This window comes from Ambystoma mexicanum, chromosome 6q, assembly GCF_040938575.1.
Source record: "Ambystoma mexicanum isolate Mex_15411 chromosome 6q, UKY_AmexF1_1, whole genome shotgun sequence".
In the NCBI taxonomy this organism is placed as follows: Eukaryota; Metazoa; Chordata; class Amphibia; order Caudata; family Ambystomatidae; genus Ambystoma; species Ambystoma mexicanum.
The window spans coordinates 1638046294-1638054270 of NC_090937.1; positions in this window are offsets into that span (position 1 = coordinate 1638046294).

Consider the following 7977-nt stretch of genomic DNA (forward strand, 5'->3'; position numbering starts at 1 on the left):
CCCGCATGCTATCGAGAGTACCCCCCCCTCGCTTAAGGGGTGTGGGCTGCTAAAAGAAGTACAGCTGGCACACTGGCATTATTACCTTTGATGCGCCCAGCCCCTCCTTTTAAACAAAAGGTGTGACACCAGTGTGCCCCAGCTCACACCCTGTGGCTCAGCTCTTTACCACGGGCTCCTTGCATGAGAGTGTTGCCTCCTTGCATGAGAGTGTTGCCAGCCGCTGATGGCTCTGTGCTCAGAGCCATCAGGAGGACCGGACTGCCCAGTAAATAGCCATTAGCCAGCGTGAGGGGCCCAGGGGCTTCATGCTGGCTGATGGCTATTTACTCAGAAACAAAAGGAAGGCTGGGCAGTCCAGCCCTCCTCCTGTTTCAGAGGACAGAGCCACCAGGCAGCCCACACTGCACAGTTACACCTGCTGCTTGCAGGTGTACACACTTTAGTTAAGATTTTTTTTTATCCTTAGTGCTGACACCTGCAGGCAGCGTGGATAGCCGTGCAGCCGCTACACGGGCTGCCTCAGGTGTCAGCATGGTTGGGGCTAGCTGGTGGTGGGCCCCGGCTCGGGAGACTTTTCTGGAGAAAGCCGGAGCTCGGCCCCAGCAAGCCCCGGCCCACTTAAAGCACTGGTGATGGGTGCCCTCTGGATCGAGGTTGCGGACAGCCCCACTGTCCAGTGTGGTTCCACAAGGTTGCTTTCATTCCTCAGCACATATGGGAGGGAGGGGAAGGGGGCAGACTGGTTGAGATGTTGAAAGTTAAACCTATCCCACTTCAGTTAAGTGAAAATGGCGTGGAAGGAATTCTGGTTGCTGTAGTGTGTAAAAGCCAGACAGGACCCAGTTCTCCCCATTACTCACTGTTCACCCGTGGTGGGGTGGGTATTGCTGACAGCGTGGCTTAAAATCCAGGAAGCCAGCTAGTGATGAGCGCTCCATCTCTGAAGGTACAGGGATCTTCATTTGCTGCTGCAGATGGTATAATGTAGAAAGGATTTCCAACAACCCCGGGGTTAGGGGTATCTCTCTGCCTGACTTTTATGGTCCAACACTCTCAGCGGGGTTGAAAATATCCAGTTCCAGGGAAGCCGGAGATGTATAGGCCTTCAAGAGGGCGAGGATCTTCTGGCTCAGCATTGGGCGAAGCGCCCGGGTTTATTAACCGAAGCGGTGCAGCTGGCATCTAAACCGAGGCCGATTCCTGGCACAGAAACTCTTGGGAAACTCGATTCCTAGAACAGCACTTGCTGAAAACACTGACACGTGTGCGACATTAAGAACTCATGCCATCACAACGCTGACATGTATGCGACATTAAGAACTCATGCCATCACAACGCTGACACGTGTGCGATATTAAGAACTCATGCCATCACAACGCTGACATGTGTGCGACATTAAGAACTAATGCTGACATGTGTGCGACATTAAGAACTAGTGTTACAAGAAACGTGTTACTTTTACAGCACGACTTTTCATGGGTGTGAGTGTGGCCTGCACAGAGCCAGGAGAGGCAAGTTGGGGTGGCGGTACATTCTGCGTGGGCTGAGCGGTTCGTTGTTTTTGATATTAGTGGCATTTTGGCCGTTCACATTTTGCTTCAGCAAGGGGGCAAGGTAGATTCTAACCATTCTGATCCGAAGTTGGAGGCATTCGGATTGCATTTGGCTCGGATTTTGGAAATTTGGGCCGGGAAACATGAGTACGTTATTCTTGATGGCGATTTCAATGCTTATTGTTTTGCTGGCCAAGAACTGAAGGTCCGGCGATCGGCCTATTAGCACAGTCTAGCCTTTAGAGGCTTCAAATGGTTGGAATTCTGTAAAATGTGGTCCCTCTTCTGCTTTAATGGTAATATTGACGGTGATCTTCAGGGAGGCGCCACCTGGCACAGTAAGGGGCACCAAATCTACTCTTGATAATTTACAATTAAGCCCATTTTCAAGCAATGCTAGAGCTTTGAAATTCTCCCAACAGAAGCTAGTCACCATCTTTTTCTTTCTGCTACTGTCGCTGCGGGATTCCTGGCCTACAGCTCTCACAGTGAGTGAGGGGCGGGGGGGCAACAGTGTTCGTTGGTCAGAGAAGAGTATAGAGATGAGGTTATGGGCAAAGCAATTGGCAAGTGGCAAATATCTACCCCCTACCACTCCCCCCCCCCATAACAACAGAACAGAGACTGGTGAACTTTGGACCCATTTTGGGTTATTGCCAGAGCACTGTAAGTGATGCTTACCAGGAATGTATACACCAGACTTTCTTCAATGGAAGAAAAAGGAGACTGGTCCAATACAAAAAGGGGAGAATGGATCCAGTCCTTAGGAGGGTGCTGCCTGTCTGTGAGACAGCCAAAAACAATTCCTATGCAAGTATAATATTAAGAGGGAATCATTTTGAGGCGAGCGATACTCTAAAGGGAAAACAACTACATTCCAGCCCTTTTTATTTAGGAAAGTACTCAAGGGGCGGTGGTACATAAATTGACTATGCATACTGAGAAAGCAGTACATATTTCAGAAGTGTATGTGCTCCCGGAATTATAGATTTGATAGAATAGGTCCTCTGTGCAATCATCAAGCACAGTTGTAATGGTCTGGGATCCGGGCCATCTCCCCGTGAGTAATGTCCTGGTTGCATCACCAAGCTGTGTCCTGTGTCCTAGTGTTGATCCATTCAACACAAAGGGGGAACGCTATTAACTGCTACCATTTTCCACCTTTGAGCTGGTCATTGAAATAAATGACAAATATACACTTTTACACATTAATGCAATAGAAACACCACTGAAGGGAATCTAGCAAACATACATGTTAAACAGACATTTTCTTTTGCAAGCATTTACACGCAGGGATGTCAAGTAGATTGTCTTTTACATTTCGTTTTCTGGAATGCTGTTGATGTTCACATGTCTACTGGGTAGAGAGGAGGTGTTTATTTTCAATGAATAGGGACTTGTGAGATTTAGATAGGCATGTGTGCTCTGATTTATTTGTTGATTGTTGTTTTTATCAAATGAAAGCTTTATCAAGGGTCCTCATTCAAACACACAGTGAATGTCCGCTCAGAGTAAATCGAATGTACAGATGGCGAAGAGTGGGTTTACAAAAGTCCTCATTCAGGTAAACGTGCCATAGAAAAATCATGTGACCAGTGTAGTGTTCATTCGTCATAGTAGTCTCCATTGACATTCGAGTTCCATAGATGCATAATGTGTTGATATTTAAATTGATTTTCTAGTTTCTATGTTATCAAAAAATAGATATTGTGTGTTTCTTATCCAACAAAGGCGAGGGAGGCTGTAGGGAGTCGATAAAGTTAAATTGGTGGCCCCAGGTTCATAAAAAGAACTTACATTTATTAGAAAATGTCTGCGCTCGATTTTGGGCAGGTGGAAAATTCCCCCGAATTAGATGTCACCCGATTAAAACATCCTACATTACCCAGTACATGACATTCACAAAATGTGCAGTGGGTTGTTACATGGCGTGTGGGGTTGGGAAACTGATAGCTACCGCTTGCCCACTGCATCGCTACTTTCTGCTCCAATTTTCGAAGTTATGTGGATGACACTCAGCTCTCTTTCAGGCTCCCCTCAGCCACCTCTTCTTCTCATACCAGACTGTCTGGCCGCAATTCAGGAATGGTGTGCCACCAATGATCTCTGCTTCAACGCCAGTAAGACTGAGATCCTCCTCATTTGGTCACCCGCTCCCTCCTTTCCTCTCTCTCTCTGGCTGCCCACGATGGACACTCTTCCTGTTCCTTCCTGTGAGGCTAAGAACCTTGGTGTCATCTTCAACACCACCCTCTCCTTCTCTTCACACATCTCTGACGTCCCTAAGAATTCACACTACCAGCTGCACCTCCTCAGAGGTATTCTTCCTTTTCTCACTTTCCCCAAGAAGCTCACTGTCTCCAGAGCTCTGGTCCTCTCTAAGCTGGACTATTGCAACATCCTCTTTCTAAATCTTCCTGCCTCTACTCTTTGACCGTTACAAATTATCCAGAACAGGACTGCGGGACTTGTCCTTGGCCTCAAGTCCAGGGATCGTATCTCTCCAGCTCTGAAATCTCTTCACTGGCTCCCCATGGCTGCACTCTTCCACACCGTGGGGCGAGGGCAGGAGCCCCCCCAGCACCCCAGCCCAGCGGCGAAACCACGAGACGACGAGGAGCACGGACAGGGCCTGCCTGACCCTGTCCCCACACGCCGCCTGACCCACGCATGCCGGGCGCAGCGCGGCCTGAAACCGAGGCTGAGCCTCGCTAAAATCAGCTGTAACCGCCGGCAGGCGGATCACGCCGGCGGCCAGCGCAAAGGCCACTCTAAGGCCTGTTGAGGCCTGCTTACCCCCTCACTCACTCTTCCACACCGTGGGGCGAGGGCAGGAGCCCCCCCAGCACCCCAGCCCAGCGGCGAAACCACGAGACGACGAGGAGCACGGACAGGGCCTGCCTGACCCTGTCCCCACACGCCGCCTGACCCACGCATGCCGGGCGCAGCGCGGCCTGAAACCGAGGCTGAGCCTCGCTAAAATCAGCTGTAACCGCCGGCAGGCGGATCACGCCGGCGGCCAGCGCAAAGGCCACTCTAAGGCCTGTTGAGGCCTGCTTACCCCCTCACTCACTCTTCCACACCGTGGGGCGAGGGCAGGAGCCCCCCCAGCACCCCAGCCCAGCGGCGAAACCACGAGACGACGAGGAGCACGGACAGGGCCTGCCTGACCCTGTCCCCACACGCCGCCTGACCCACGCATGCCGGGCGCAGCGCGGCCTGAAACCGAGGCTGAGCCTCGCTAAAATCAGCTGTAACCGCCGGCAGGCGGATCACGCCGGCGGCCAGCGCAAAGGCCACTCTAAGGCCTGTTGAGGGCCTGTTTGGAGCATCAGGAGCCAGGGGCCACAAACTCTGCCCGTGCTGCTCCAGGTGGAGTGCATAGTCGAGCTTAGAGCCAGGACCCCTTGCCGTCCACCTACAGGGTAAGCATACTGCCCCCCTCCTCCACTATCCACTCCCGACCCTCGAGCTAGAGCCCTGACCTAGCACCTCCTAACATTGCTACGCCCAAGGTCCCACATGCACCGTTGTGCTTCTGAACTGCAACAAAATACTTAATGCACAATCCATAGCCAACCAACCATGCTCTTGCCTTGCTCTGCAATATGCTGCCATCTGACAATAGCACCGTTACCACGGTCGCCCAGCGACCACTGTAATACTGTGTAGTCTCTGTGTTGTGCCTTATGGTCGTATCTAGACCACACTACTGTGTTGTGCCTTATGGTCGTATCTAGACCACACTACTGTGTTGTGCCTTATGGTCGCATAGTGACCACACTACTGTGTTGTGCCTTATGGTCGTATCTAGACCACACTACTGTGTTGTGCCTTATGGTCGTATCTAGACCACACTACTGTGTTGTGCCTTATGGTCGCATAGTGACCACACTACTGTGTTGTGCCTTATGGTCGCATAGTGACCACACTACTGTGTTGTGCCTTATGGTCGTATCTAGACCACACTATTGTGTTGTGCCTTATGGTCGTATCTAGACCACACTACTGTGTTGTGCCTTATGGTCGCATAGTGACCACACTACTGTGTTGTGCCTTATGGTCGTATCTAGACCACACTACTGTGTTGTGCCTTATGGTCGTATCTAGACCACACTATTGTGTTGTGCCTTATGGTCGTATCTAGACCACACTACTGTGTTGTGCCTTATGGTCGCATAGTGACCACACTACTGTGTTGTGCCTTATGGTCATATCTAGACCACACTATTGTGTTGTGCCTTATGGTCGTATCTAGACCACACTACTGTGTTGTGCCTTATGGTCGCATAGTGACCACACTACTGTGTTGTGCCTTATGGTCATATCTAGACCACACTATTGTGTTGTGCCTTATGGTCGTATCTAGACCACACTATTGTGTTGTGCCTTATGGTCGCATACTGTGCCCTGATTTTGCTGCCCACATTGCATTCTGTTTCTAGTTGTGCCATGTTGAACGATACCCTCGCCATGCCTCAACAATCCACCAGCTCACCAGCTGCCCCACTGGCATTCCTCTCCAACATTCCTCCCACCTACTTCCTACCATCATTCTTCACTGAAAGCATCCCCACAGCACGTCATCCTCCACCCAGCATAACTTCCTACACCAGACCCATCCACACCAGGAACCAACTCCTAGGTCTCCGTTCTAGATACCCTAGACTCACCCACCAAGCACCTCCCACCACTCTTAACACGCCTAACACGCCATCCCTTACAGTCAAAACACCCTTACCTAAACCCACCATGCCGCACCCCATCCCGGCGACACCACTCAACACCACCCCTACCTCGGCCCAACACACACACAACCTACAGTGTGCCCTCATAAACGCCAGATCCATCCCTGCCCATGCCATTGAAATTCACGAACTCCTAATTAGCTTGGACCTCGACATCTTAGCCATCACCGAGACATGGCTGCACAGCGCTGCAGGGCCAGCCCTCAACCTTACTATCCCACAGGGGTACGCCATTATCCGGCAAGACCGCCTCTCCTCAGTAGGTGGTGGGGTAGCATTCATCCTGAAAGACCACCTCGAGGCCAGACAAATCACCTCCAATCTAGGTGACAACATAGACTCTCTAGCTATAAAAATTGCCCTCTCCCCTAACTCCACCATCACCTTCAACCTAGTCTACCGCCCGCCCGGCCCCCTAACAGAGTTCCATGAGAACCTTGTACACCGCCTAACAGAAAACCTAAAACTCACCTCCAAAAGCATCCTTCTAGGTGACCTTAACCTGGGGTATAACGATAAAAAGGACAAGCCTGCTAAATCTCTTGCACTAGCCTTAAAAGAACTAGGCTTCGACCAAAAAATAACCTCACCCACACACAACAAAGGCCGTATCCTGGACTGGATAGCTGACCACAACTGTCACGTCGACATTAGCTCCATCACCCCGACTCCTTGGTCAGATCACCACCTCATTCACTTCTTTATTCCCGCTGTATCTAACACAAACAAACCTAACCCCATCCCCCCAGCACTGGCAAGATGTGTAAAAAATCTCACTAAAGATAAAATTACACCCCACCTTCACATCCTCTCCACAGACCTCAAGTCATCTGACCCGTCAGAATTAGCAGATATCTACAAGAGCACCATAAGCACCGCCATTGACGCCATTGCCCCCTTGCAGACCAAAAAAGCCAAAACTATCAAACACTCAAATACCTGGTTCTCCACTGAACTCAAAGAACTCCGCTCACAGAAAAGAAAAGCTCTAAACTCCTGGCAGAAATCGCCTTCCCCAGCCACCCTATCCTCCTACAAAAAAATCACTGCCCAATACAAAAAAGCCATAATCACAGCTAAATCAGTCTCTTATAATGATAGAATTGCTAATGCAAGCTCCGAATCCAAAGAACTCTTCGCCATTTTCAACGAACTCACCACACCGGCCACCAAATCACAAGACATTGTTAAAGACCAAATCTGGTGCAACTCCATACAATCTGCCTTGTTAAATAAAATTGAACTCCTACAAACAAAAATTAAGGAGCACCACAAAAACCTATCACTGCACCTCAAATCTCCCACCACCACGAGCCACATGCCCACCCCTAGTTCGGGAACCACATCCACCAAAGCCCCCACTACCCCGTTCAAATTCAGGGAAGTCACAGAACACGAAGTTATTGAGATAATGAACAAGATCAAACCATCCAATTGTAAAGGAGACCCCTGCCCCGCCAGCCTGATCAAAGACTGCACTGAAACACTCGCCCCTTTCCTTAAATCATTCATTAATGCCTCTTTCAAAACCAACACTGTCCCTGACAGTCTAAAAGAAGCTTGGGTGCGCCCGCTTCTAAAAAAAACCACCCTCGACCCTGAAGTAGCTACCAACTACAGGCCCATCACCACTGTGCCTTTCCTGCTCAAGATACTGGATAAAATGGCCTACA